The sequence below is a fragment of the Myxocyprinus asiaticus genome, chromosome 36 (assembly GCF_019703515.2).
Source record: "Myxocyprinus asiaticus isolate MX2 ecotype Aquarium Trade chromosome 36, UBuf_Myxa_2, whole genome shotgun sequence".
NCBI classification, from domain to species: Eukaryota; Metazoa; Chordata; class Actinopteri; order Cypriniformes; family Catostomidae; genus Myxocyprinus; species Myxocyprinus asiaticus.
Genome location: NC_059379.1, coordinates 20,880,786 through 20,894,193, shown reverse-complemented (window position 1 = coordinate 20,894,193; position 13,408 = coordinate 20,880,786). Strand labels below are relative to the sequence as shown.

The window sequence follows — 13,408 nt, the reverse complement described above, 5'->3', positions numbered from 1 at the left end:
TGAGCATGCACCAAATCTGGAGGAGCAAAGACATCAGCCTCACAACCAAATGCAAACTGGTCCATGCTATTGTGTTCCGCATATCAATGTATGGGTATGAAAGCTGGACCCTGAAAAAAGCTGACCGAAGGAGGATTAATGCTTTCGAGCTATGGTGCTGGAGAAGACTGTTACGGATACCATGGACAGCAAGGGTCACCAACAAAGAGGTTCTGGAGCGCATCAAGCCAGAAATGTCACTTGAGGGAAAGATCACCAGACACCAGCTCACTTACTTTGGCCACATTAAGCGATCAGTTTCATTGGAGAAAGCAATGATGCTTGGAATGGTCAGTGGAACAAGAAGACGAGGCCGCCAAAGAATGTGCTGGCTCGACACCATCAAAACGGACACTGGCCTAGGTGTAGAACAGTTAAAAGGGAAAGTCCAAGACTGGAAAGCGTGGCGAGAGATGGCCCATAGAATCACCGAGAGTCAGATCCAACTGAACGGATAACATCATCATTCAGATGGTCATGTGATTCTAAAATGGCAGCCCCCTTGAGAGCACCCTTCCCCATGTAAAGGGGTGCTCTCTACATGGGGACCCATCTTGGACTCAAGATGGCGCCGAGTATGGCTGCTGCGTTGCGAGCTCCAACACAACATAGTAGTGTTTTGTTTGTTTTGTTCACAATTCTTATGTTTTTTGTCTTGGATGTTGTCTGCCTTATTGTCTACAACAGACAAACACTTTTGGATATTGGTTCAGCAATCTCACACCGTAAACCGGACTTCACATTCCTCAATGCCGACCCACTGTTTACAAACACGCAAGCAGAGCCCTTTGTCTGGGCAGCATGGCCGTGGAAAAGCAGGAGGAAAAGGGGAAACAGAGCTGACGTTCTCATCAGAGTAAGACGCTGTGCAAATCGACTCCCGCTACCCACTATTCTACTGGCAAATGTTCAGTCTCTGGATAACAAGCTCTGCAAGCTGAAAGCGCGGATCTCTTTCCAATGAGATACAAGGGACTGCTGCATTATCTGCCTTATGGAAACTTGGATGTCTGTGGAGATTCCAGACTCAGCCATTGAACCCGTGGGGTTCTCCGTGCACCGAGCAGACAGAGCGAAAGACCTCTCAGGTAAAAGCAGAGGAGGTGGTGTATGTTTTATGATCAACAAATCCTGGTGTGATCAGAGGAACGTACATTCTGTCAAGTCTTTCTGCTCTCCTGATCTGGAATTTCTCATGCTTCTGTGTCGACCATTCTGGCTACCGAGGGAATTCACAGCGGTCATTATCACAGCTGTGTACATTCCCCCACAAGCCATCACAGACCGGGCACTCAAGGAACTGTATGGGATTATAAGTGAGCAGGAAACCACGCACCCTGAGGCCGCGTTCATTGTGACCGGGGACTTTAACAAAGCCAGTTTAAAATCAGTCGCACCAAAATATCACCAGCACATTATTTTCAACACACGAGGGGACCGGGTTTTGGACCATAGCTACTCTCCGTTCCGGGATGGCTACAAATCCCTCCCCCGTCCACCATTTGGCAAATCGGACCACTCTTCCATTCTGCTTCTGCCAGCTTACAGGCAGAAACTGAAACAGGAAGCACCCACCCTCAGAACGATCCAGTGCTGGTCGGACCAATCAGATTCTATGCTACAAGACTGTTTTGATCACACGGACTGGGAGACGTTCCGGTCCGCCTCTGATGACGACATCGAGCTTTACGCTGATAGCGTAATGTGTTTCATCAGAACGTGCGTAGAGGACATCGTTCCGACCAGAACAATACGGATCTATCCGAATCAGAAACCATGGATTAATAGCGATGTTTGCGCGGCACTTAATGTGCAGACCTCCGCTTTTAATTCCGGGAACGTGGAGGAGCATAAACAAGCCAGTTATGCCCTCCGAAAAACCATCAGAACCGCAAAACGCCAGTACAGGAGCAAGACTGAAGGACAGTTTAACACCACCAACTCTAGAAGCATGTGGCAGGGAATTAACATCATCACGAACTTGAAAGGGAGTAAAAACTCCGCCATGAACACCGCTGCCTCTCTACCGGATGAGCTAAATACTTTTTATGCTCGTTTCGAGGGAAATAACACCACCCTCGCGGAGAGAGCTCTCGCGACCGAAGCTACAGAGGTTAGTTCACTCTCCGTCTCTGTAGCGGATGTAACCCGATCCTTCCGACGGTTGAATATCCGCAAAGCCGCGGGCCCAGATGGCATTCCGGGCCGCGTCATCAGAGCGTGCGCGAACTAACTGGCTGGTGTTTTTACGGACATTTTCAACCTTTCCCTCTCTTTGTCTGTAGTCCCCACATGCTTTAAAACATCCACCATTGTGCCTGTTCCAAAACAATCAAAAATAACTTGCTTAAATGACTGGCGTCCTGTTGCTCTGACCCCCATCATCAGCAAATGCTTTGAGAGACTAATCAAAGATTACATCTGCTCTGTACTGCCTCTCTCTCTTGACCTGCTGCAGTTTGCTTACCGCAACAACCGCTCCACTGATGATGCCATTGCATCTACAATACACACTGCTCTCTCCCACCTGGAAAAAAAGAACACTTATGTGAGAATGCTGTTTGTAGACTACAGCTCAGCATTCAACACCATAGTGCCCTCCAAGCTTGATGAGAAACTCCGGGCTCTGGGCTTAAACAGCTCGCTGTGTAGCTGGATCCTAGACTTCCTGTCAAGCAGACACCAGGTGGTTAGAATAGGTAGCAACATCTCCTCATCACTAACCCTCAACACTGGAGCCCCACAGGGCTGTGTTCTCAGCCCACTACTGTATTTCCTGTACACACATGACTGTGTGGCAACACATAGCTCCAATGCCATCATTAAGTTTGCTGATGACACGATGGTGGTAGGTCTGATCACTGACAATGATGAAACAGCCTACAGAGAGGAGGTGCACACTCTGACACACTGATGTCAGGAGCACAACCTCTCCCTCAACGTCAGTAAGACAAAGGAGCTTGTGGTGGACTTCAGAAGAAAAGACAGAGAACACAGCCCCATCACCATCAATGGAGCACCAGTGGAGAGAGTCAGCAGCTTCAAGTTCCTGGGTGTCCACATCACTGAGGAACTCACATGGTCCATCCACACTGAAGTCGTTGTGAAGAAGGCTCATCAGTGCCTCTTCTTCCTGAGACGGCTGAGGAAGTTTGGAATGAACCGCCACATCCTCACATGGTTCTACACCTGCACTGTAGAGAGCATCCTGACTGGCTGCATCTCCGCCTGGTACGGCAATAGCACAGCCCACAACCGCAAAGCACTGCAAAGGGTGGTGCGAACTGCCAGACACATCATCGGAGGTGAGCTTCCCTCCCTTCAGGAAATATATACAAGGCGGTGCGTGAAAAAAGCTCGGAGGATCATCAGAGACTCCAGCCACCCGAGCCATGGACTGTTCTCACTGCTAGGCGGTATCGCAGCATCAGGACCCGCACCAGCCGACTCCATGACAGCTTCTTCCCCCAAGCAATCAGACTTCTGAACTCTTGATCTCCCACGATCAAATACATCAGCACTGCACTTTATTACCCTTACTCTTATATCTCACACCGGACTGTCATAAATTATATTATTATTATATTATATTCTCTCTTAACAACTGACTATCAACCGACAGCCTGAATGTCAATACAGTACAATACTGTACATTCTATATATATATATATATATATATATATATACTTTTTTATATATTTTTATTTTTTATTTTTATTGAATAATGTTTATCTATATAGTGTGTATTGTATACTATACAGTGTATGTTATTATTTGTATACTGTTGAGTGTAATTATGTGTATATCAGATGTTTAAATTGTGCTGTGTTAATTTGATGTTATTGTAAATTGGTATATGTCTCATCACTATCACGACTGCTATGTTGATCGAAACTGCACCCAAGAATTTCACACACCATTGCACTTGTGTATATGGCTGTGTGACAATAAAGTGATTTGATTTGAGAATAAAAGCACTTTTATAAGGTTACTGATATGACTAGAGTTCTCATCTCATGTGGGCATTCATGATTTCATATATTTCAAAATTAATTTCTTTAGGGGTAAATCTTTTTTAATGGGCAAAAAATTACCGAGTGCACCTTTACAATGAGAGTACATTCAATCTGCCACGAAAGGGAAAATTAGTCTGTAAGTGTGATTGAAACAGTGAGTGGGTGTTCCATCCCTTTTGTCACCACCAAAACAACATTTATAAGCGTTGTTATACAACTGCATTGTTTTCAAAGAAGTTTAACTTTTAGGGTGTTTAACTGATCAAAATCCTGCGAATAGTGCCAACTTGCATGTTCTCTGCAGTTCTTCATGACTCACGAGTTTACAAGTTACAAGTGTTACAAGTTTACTTTATTTATCAAATGCACAACAATACAGCACACTGCAGTAAATGCAGGCAATGAAATGCATTATCTGCAAGCTCCATGCAGAAGAAAGAAGAAAAATCCAAATTAAAAGTTGAAGAATTTAAGGTTAAAACAAACATTTAAACATTTAATGAAAACATAAAGTAGAGCACACTTTAGAAAAGCTACAATGTAGAAGTGTAAATATGATACTCAATATACTAAATAAATAAATAAATAAATAAATAAATAAATAAGAAAAATATAACCATATTTGGAAAGATTCAGAAAGGCTGTGGCTGTTTAGCAGTCAAATCACCTTCAGATAAAAACAGTTTCTAAGTCTGTTTGATTGGTATGGAATAATTCTGTACTGTGTGCCTGAAGGTAAGAGATCAACTTATAGCTGGGATGATGACTGGTATCTCCTACGATAGACCTGGCCTTTTTGAGGCATCTGTCAGAGTAAATGTCCTGTAGGTTTGATAGCTTGCAGCCTATGATGAATTGAGTTGCCTTCACCACTTTCTGCAGCATTTTTCGATCATTCGACTCACTTTAGTTGACTTACGCACATAGTGCTCCTGTTTGAATTTCTGTACTTCAGCTTAAATGGTGACACTTTCACATTTGCTTACTTAAAAAAAAAAGCTTTTTTTTTTTTTTAATCATCCTGACCACCCCACCCCCCAAGAAAAAACTTTACATGGACTTACTAGCACCCCCTTGCAGCCTGGGGGTCCGTGGTCCACGGTTTGAAAAGTCCTGGCTTAAAGGAATGTTCCAGGTTCAATACAAGTCACAACGTTTGTGGCATAATGTTGATTACCACAAAAATTATTTCAACTGGTCCCTTGTTTATTAAAAAAGTAATTGCAAAAATCACAGAAACATTAAAGGCACTTACAATGGAAGTGAATGGGGCCAATCCATAAATGTTGAAATACACAGTGTTTTAAAAGTATAGTCACATAATTTAACCTTGTGAGACCCTGCATCCACATGTGTGGACATTACGTTTTGGCTTCGCTATAGGCTATGCTTAATAAAAAATTATTTAAACCAACTGATCTTAGTTCAGGAGACTCTAGGCTGTTATTAAAGGGTTAAACTTTCAGCGCACCGAGTCATGTGACAAAACAACATGGTGCCAATCTCAGCCAAGTTTGTCTTTCGGAGAAACAGCAAAAAAACTACATCTGGTAAGAAACCAGCTTAAGTTTTCACACTAATACCTGTTTGAGTCGAAAGCCTAGAGTCTCTAGTTTAAACCGATATGGTATTTTAAAATGTGCATCAATTTATCGCGGAATGGCATGTTGTTAAACACAGGTACGTGGATGTAATGGGGTTCAGGATGGGCAAGGAGGAGGCGGAAACCGGCTGAACAGTCAACGTAAAGTTGAATGAAATAAATGAACTTGAAACAACATAAAACATAAAGACACACAGACACACATGCAGCGCGGCCGTGTGCATCTCTCTCTCTCGAACCAGCATCTCCAACTGCCCTTTTTAGCGCTGTATCGCGCTGTCCACTGCACAGCAGCATCTCTTCCTCAGATGCATCGCTTCTCATATCGGACTCTTGGAAATAACAGTGAAACAAAATGGCAGTTCTTGTCGATAAAGAGCAGACTGAAATTGACCCGGCAGATATGGAGGATGTTGAAGAGTTGGAGGAAGAGGAGACTGGGGAAAATAACAGGTAAGCACATCAGCTGACGATGCAGATGATGCAAAATCCACAGATCCTCTTGGCACTGCTGGAGAGGTTGGATGGGTTTGTGGAATCTTCCTCAGGATACATGGAGAGCTTACCAAAGGTGGTGAAGCAACGCGTTAATGCCCTTAAAAACCTCAAGGTCAAATGCACCCATATTGAAGCAAAGTTTTATGAAGTCCACGAACTGGAATGGAAATACGCCACACTGTATCAGCCTCTCTTTGACAAGCGTAGTGATATCGTGAGAGCAGCATACAAACACACAGATGAGGAGTGTGAGTGGAAGAAAGATGAAGAGTTGACCGTAAGCAGGAGGAAATGAAGGAAAAGGCCAAAGTGGAGGAATAGAAGAAAGACGAGGAGAAGGAAGACCCTAAAGGAATCCCGGGTTTCGGCACCAATGTAAAAATTAAAAGATGGCAAAAGAGGAAGCTGGGACTGGCTTGACAAATACGTAAACATTTAATAAACACTTTTCAGCGTGTAACAAAACAAAAACATAAAAAGACACACACAAACAGGCTTTGTGCATCTCTCTCTCTCTCTCATCTGCCTCTGTCTCCTCTCCTTAAATACTCCCGCCGCTCCTCACTAGAACACAAGACTGGTGTGGCACACAGGTGGACCTCATTCACCACTTATCTTCCCGGCCTCGCTCTGCCCAGATGCGCTCTGCCCCGCCCTGCTCGCCACAGTGGACAACATGTTTTGAGACCAGTGAAGACTGACAGCACACTAGAGGTTAAGTCATTCACCAATTAGGGAGCAAGGGAGCATCCTATAGCTCACTAATTAGGGAGCAATGGAGCAATGGATCATCCTATGGCTTTCTATGCAGCTAAGTGCATTCACTCCTAAAATCTGACCAAAAGTTCAGTTTCAAGCTGCAGATGATGTTTAGACCACTCAACATGTTTGGCAGACATAGGATATAACTTTTCATTATTTATTCAGCTTTATAGAAAATCAGCTGTAATGTCTATAACATCTCAAAAACATGAATATCCTACACTCCTGGACACATAAAAACTATCTGATGAAAAAAATCTGACTTTCTATAGCTTGAAATTACTTAAAATTTCACAACTTAGTCCTGCTGTCCACATATGTGGACATCAGTTGTTTGTTTTTTCTTTTTTTTTTTTTTTTTTGCTTGTTTATTAGGTGCTACTAGTTACAAATCAAAAAGGGAAATGGAAAATGCTCCCAGTAGTCATGTGGTGGTCTCAGGAGGTTAAACATTATATGTGCTAAAATGATTTTATGTGATAAAATCAGGGGTTAATTGGCATTACGCTGTTAACCAGATTACAGGTTTTACAGTGTTATGTTATCGACAACGAAGTTGTCATATTAGATATAACTTTACACAAATAGGGTTAGTAAGTGGTTTTATTACACTAAAATCATGTTAACGCACTGCAAAAACTGATTTTTTGTCTTGTTTTCCTGTAAAAATATATAAGCGTCCCTAAAATAAGATGGCAAAATGGTGTGAGATATCCAGAATTCTTTCAGTAAATATATATTGAAGTAAGCTTATACATGCTTGAAACATGAAAAAAACAAAAAACAAAAAAAAAAAAAAAAAAACGGTTTGCCTATGGGGTAAGAACAATTTATTCAAGATTGATGTAGGCATTTGTTTGTTACCCCATATGTTTATTACCCCATTGGCAAACAGTTTTCTTGTTTCAAGCATGTACTATATAAGCTTAATTTAAGATACAGTATATTATCTGAAAACAAGTCTTAATATCTCAATAGAAATATTGAAGTCCTTTTTTTCACCCTTAAATCTCCCTTTTCACTTTTTTGAAAGTTGATTTGGAGTACAAAAAAAAAGCCCTTCACTTCATTTTGATCTGTTTCTCACCCACACCTATTATATTGGTTCTGAAGTTATGGATTTACACACTAGAGTATTATGGATTACTTCTGTGTTTCCTTTATGTGATTTTTGGAGCTACAAAGGTCTGGTCACCATTCACTTGCATTGAATGCACTTGCACATGGATATAAAGAGCTGAGATATTTTTCTAAAAAGCTTTGTTTGTGTTCTGCTAAAAAAAAGTCATACACATCTGGGATGGCATGAGGATGAGTAAATGATGAGAAAAATTTCATTTTTGGCTGAACTTTCCCTTCAGTGTTTGATTTTTGCAAGAGCATACTTAATGTAGGACTGGATTTGCTTCTCTCCATCACATGATTATTCAGAAAAAAATTATTTTGACGACGTTTTGTTACTGAAACCGAACTATACAACTATCTAGCACACTTCTCCTTTTATAATGCCAACCTTTTTACCTCATCACGTATCCCTTCCTGAAACTGACAAGATTATATTAATAAGTAAAACTGACATCTCTTAGAATGTCTTAAAATGGATCATAAACTGTATCATAAAGTCATAAACTTGGCAACTGTGACTGCAACAAACAGTAACTGTTGAGCTTTCAAATAAATCATATTTTTTATAAGGAGATAGCTCCCTGTTATGGTTTATTGCAGTGTATGAGGCATAGCATCATGCCTTTTGGAGATGAACAAACTTTATAATGCCATGTGTATTGTGATTGAATGGATTATGTGGTACTGAATGGGCAGATAAAGAGGGAGCAGCAGTGTAATTTACCTATCATCACAGATGCTGTCATAGCTTGTTGTGTCATATGTATTCATAACAGTAACTATATCAGAGCATAGAAGATACCATTAGATGCATTCTTTCCTTTGTGAAATATGTGAGGGCTTGTTTGCCTCTAACTTTGTATGGCATGTCTCAGTAGTGGACTAAAGCACTGAACTGGTAAGCAGAAGGTTGTTGGTTTGATCCCCACAGCCACCACCATTGTGTCCTTGAGCAAGGCACTTAACTCCAGATTGCTCCAGGGGGATTGTCCCTGTAATAAGGGCACTGTAAGTTGCTTTGGATAAAAGCATCTGCCAAATGCAAAAATGTAAATGTATAATTTATAATACGGCCAGTTGTGGGTTGCATGTTGTTGGGCATGCCCATAACACAACAGAGTATGACCAATCACTAATATTTGACTCATGTCAAATATCCCCACGTATATAATCACTATATTAATCTCATTATTACTCACCACTGTTATATATATGTGTGGGTGGGTTGTGTGCATGTCTACGTCTACCCTCCAAGATCACCTAAACAAGTGATTCCCAACCTTTTATCTTTAGGTGTCTCCCTTTATGCCCCCTTATCTGAGACACCTGATTCAACTAATCAGCTCATTAGTAGAGCTTTCCATGAACCTGAACTGGGTGTGTCAGTTTAGTCAGACATTTTACAGTGCTGGGGTATTCCTGGATCAAGTGTGGAAATCACTGACCGAAACTACTTTATCCTGCTGTGGTAGAAACAAGGTCACAAGCAATTGCTTCTAATATATACATTCCAGTAAACAGAGTATTTAATAGTTTTGTATATAGCCCACAAGGTTATGGCTCGGACTATTTAATAACCTTTGATCTATTTTTATGAATTCAAGACTTTATACTGTATATAGCCCATTTCAGGCCAATCCAGGACAGTTTGGGGAAGAGGTGAGGCAGCCAGGGCTGAGGTGTTGGCGAGTGGAGAAGATGAAGGCTGTTCCCTTGGACTCTGCTGAGGTGGGGGCTTTCTTCAACGGTGACTCCTACCTTGTGCTGGATAACCTGGGCGACCAGGGAACAGACATCCACATGTGGATTGGTGAGATGTTAGCTATTGATTTGCTCATTGGCTGTGTCCGAAAGCTTAGACACAAATCTGGTTTCGGATAGCATTGCAAAACATCATAATATCATGTTTAATGATTTAAAACCAATTTAAGTGAGCTTTGGACATTACCAAGAAAAATTAAGAAAATACAATGCTAATTTCCAGCTAGAAGTCATAAGTTGAAAGAAATGAAAAATAGGACCTTATAAACTGAACTTATAAATGAACCATCCAGTGTCACAGCTGAAAGAAAGCACTCCAGCAGAAGACAGCCAAGCAGATCTATCAAACACTGCCTCCCTCTATAAGGTACTGCAACACGCTCAGAATTATGTTAGGCTTGTGTTTATTAACCTAAACAGTGTAAATAGACAATTTAAGGGCCTAACCCTAAATTTAGAGACTAGCTGCAGATATTTGGATGAATCCTAGCCATCTGGAATCTCATCCATATCTACAATTTCTGCTTGGTTCACATATTTACACCAACTCTCTGTTCCCATGTCTATCTGTCAGTGGATTATCAGCTTTCTGACAAACAGGCAGCAGCTTGTGAGACAGGGGAAACTCACTTCTAGCACCTGTACAATCAGTACTGGTGCCCCCCAGGGATGTGTGCTCTCCCCACTACTCTTCTCCCTCTACACCAATGACTGCATTGCCAAGGACCCCTCTGTCAAGCTCCTGAAGTTTGCAGATGACACCACTGTCATCGGCCTCATCCGAGATGACGATGAGTCTGCATACAGAAGGGAAGTTAAACAGCTGGCTGTCTGGTGCAGTCAAAATAACCTTGAGCTGAACACGCTCAAAATGGTGGAGATGATTGTGGACTTTAGGAGAAACACCCCAACACTGACCCCCCTCACCATTCTAAAGAGCACTGTGGCAGCAGTGGAGTCATTCAGGTTCCTGGGCACTACCATCTCACAGGACCTGAAGTGGGAGACCCACATTGACTCCATTGTGAAAAAGGCCCAGCAGAGGTTGTACTTCCTTCGCCAGCTGAGGAAATTCAACCTGCCACAGGCGCTGCTGATACAGTTCTACTCAGCAGTCATTGAGTCTGTCCTCTGCACTTCAATAACTGTCTGGTTTGGTTCAGCTACGAAATCAGACATCAGAAGACTACAAAGGACAGTTCGGACTGCTGAGAGGATTATTGGTTACCCCCTGCACCCTCTGAGCTCTGAGCACCAGAACCGTCAGGCACAGGAACAGTTTTTTCCCTCAGGCTACCCATCTCATGAACAGTTAAATTGCCCCATTGAGCAATAACTATGTGCAAAACACAGTTTAGTCTTTCTTATATTTATCCAACACATCCAACCTCTTCTGCTATTTCAATCCTCAGAAAAAAAAACAAAAAACATTTGCACTGTACATAACAGATAACAGATTGTATTAGATTTGCACTATGTATGTGTGTATGTATGTATGTGTGTGTCTACGTATGTGTATAGTTAGTTTTATTTTTTATTTATTTTTTTATTATTATCTATGTCTTGCTGCTGTTTTTGTATTGTTTTTGTATTGTTGTACACTGGAAACTCCTGTCACCAAGACAAATTCCTTGTATGTGTAAGCATACTTGGCAATAAAGCTCATACTGATTCTGATTCTGATATTTGACTCCAAAATCCTTAAAAGTTCTAACAAACATGCTTTTTATTTTCATATGTAATGTGCATTCAATTTGAAGAAATTGTCAATTCATTTAATAGGTTTCAGATGCAACAGGGTCAATGAAGTTGACAAAGGTGTCAGAGAAAATTCAATTTGCCAAGGACTTGCTAGTACTTGATGACTGCTTTATCCTGGACAATGGGGCCAATGGAAAAATCTTTGTTTGGAGAGATAAGAAAAATGTGTATGCATGTAATAATTTAGAATTCAGCCAAAAAAAATTAGTTTGCTTTGAATTACATGTGTCTGAACTGGTTACTTATCTATATAATTGCAATTATATGAAAGTATGCGTGTGTTTTTTTTTTTATTATTATTAATTTATTTTTGTTATTTTGTTTCAGTCATTGAAAATAAAACTGAATTGACATTATATTATTTTCTGTGACTGGCAGGAAGCAGTGCCAATGCAGAAGAGAAAAGGCTGCTCTGAAGATGGCAGATGACTTCATCCAACAAATGATTTACCCCAAGATGAAAACACAGGTCTGAACTTGCAGACCTACTTGATTCCTTGTGCAGTTGTTTAATATTACAGGTGAAGTGTGTAATGTCTGATCTAAATGGGTAATCCCACTCCAACCCCTTACTTCTGAAGTAATCCTGCCCCATTCTGGAGTTACCCCACTCTTTTTTGGAGATTCCGCCCCATTTGAAAATGTGCTGTCTGCAGCTATACCTACTTGGGACCAGTCCGGTTGCTCAAATAAATATTCTGTTTGGTGCCGCTAGTTATGCAGAAATTACACTTCACCTTTAAAGTTACATGCACAAAAGTCTATTTCTGATGAGAGTGATATAAGACAATTTCAGCATCTGCCATCTAAATTCATGCATACATGTTTAACTAAAGTATTCTATATGTACATGTACATTGTGATGTTCTGTTTTTCGAGGCATTACTCAAAAATATACTGACTTCTGTGGAGTTTAGAATGGAACCCCTCACATATGTGAATAGATGCCATGCCTTCTGAAACAATTTATAAGTGTTTGTTTTTCTTTTTGAAATGTATCATTGGTGATTTTACCTCAGGGTCGAGAGACCGTCATCTTCAAACAGTTTTTCCAAAACTGGAAATAAATTGCTTCACTGCATGATCAGAGAACAAACTGCTCCCAACCAGTTATCAAAAAGAGACTGTAATTTACTTAAGGTCTGCAGAGACAACAAATTATAGGCTATACATATATACAGTTTTAATTAATAAGACCAGCATTTGATTCATGGAGGGTTGCAGTAAGAGTGAGAGAGGATTTGGTATTTGTCTCTTAGCACATTATAGCTTTTAAAAAGGAGTTTATATTAATGAATAAAATGTTTAGAGCTTTTAAATTTTTTTTTAATTCAAGTCTATTTTGCAACCTTAACAAGTGGGTGCCACTCCTTCTTACAGATTATTTTTCTAACCATTTTTCAAGTCAAGATGCTATTTCACAAACCTTTGCACTTGTTGCTGTTTTTTGTATTTTTACTCATTTTGTGTATGTAATTGCAGCATGGCAATAAAAATGCAAAAACAACAATAGAACAAAGAATTGTGGGATGATTTCTCTTTCACATACTCGAACACAATCTTTTTCTAATGCCCTGGAATCCTCCTTCATACAGAAAAGATAAGATGACACAGTTATGTTACCTAACAGCAGTTAAGGTCAATGTGCCCTATCAGAGATAAACTATCACTGCTGTTATAATGGTTTACATAAGCTCATATAAACGCATACCTTTGCTTGCTCCAAGAGTTAAACCCTTAAACTTTAAATATATATATATTTTACATATGAATTCATTATAAGTAGTGATTGTTTAAGTAAGTCTTATACACACATGGCCTTCTCTATGACATCAAAATGGCC

General features: G+C 40.5%; 1 pseudogene; it reads left to right on the top strand.

Annotated features, from left to right (window-relative positions):
- Positions 1-6,130: 6,130 nt before the first annotated feature.
- On the top strand, positions 6,131-12,632 carry LOC127426820 (gelsolin-like; annotated as a pseudogene).
- The last annotated feature ends 776 nt before the right edge of the window (positions 12,633-13,408 follow it).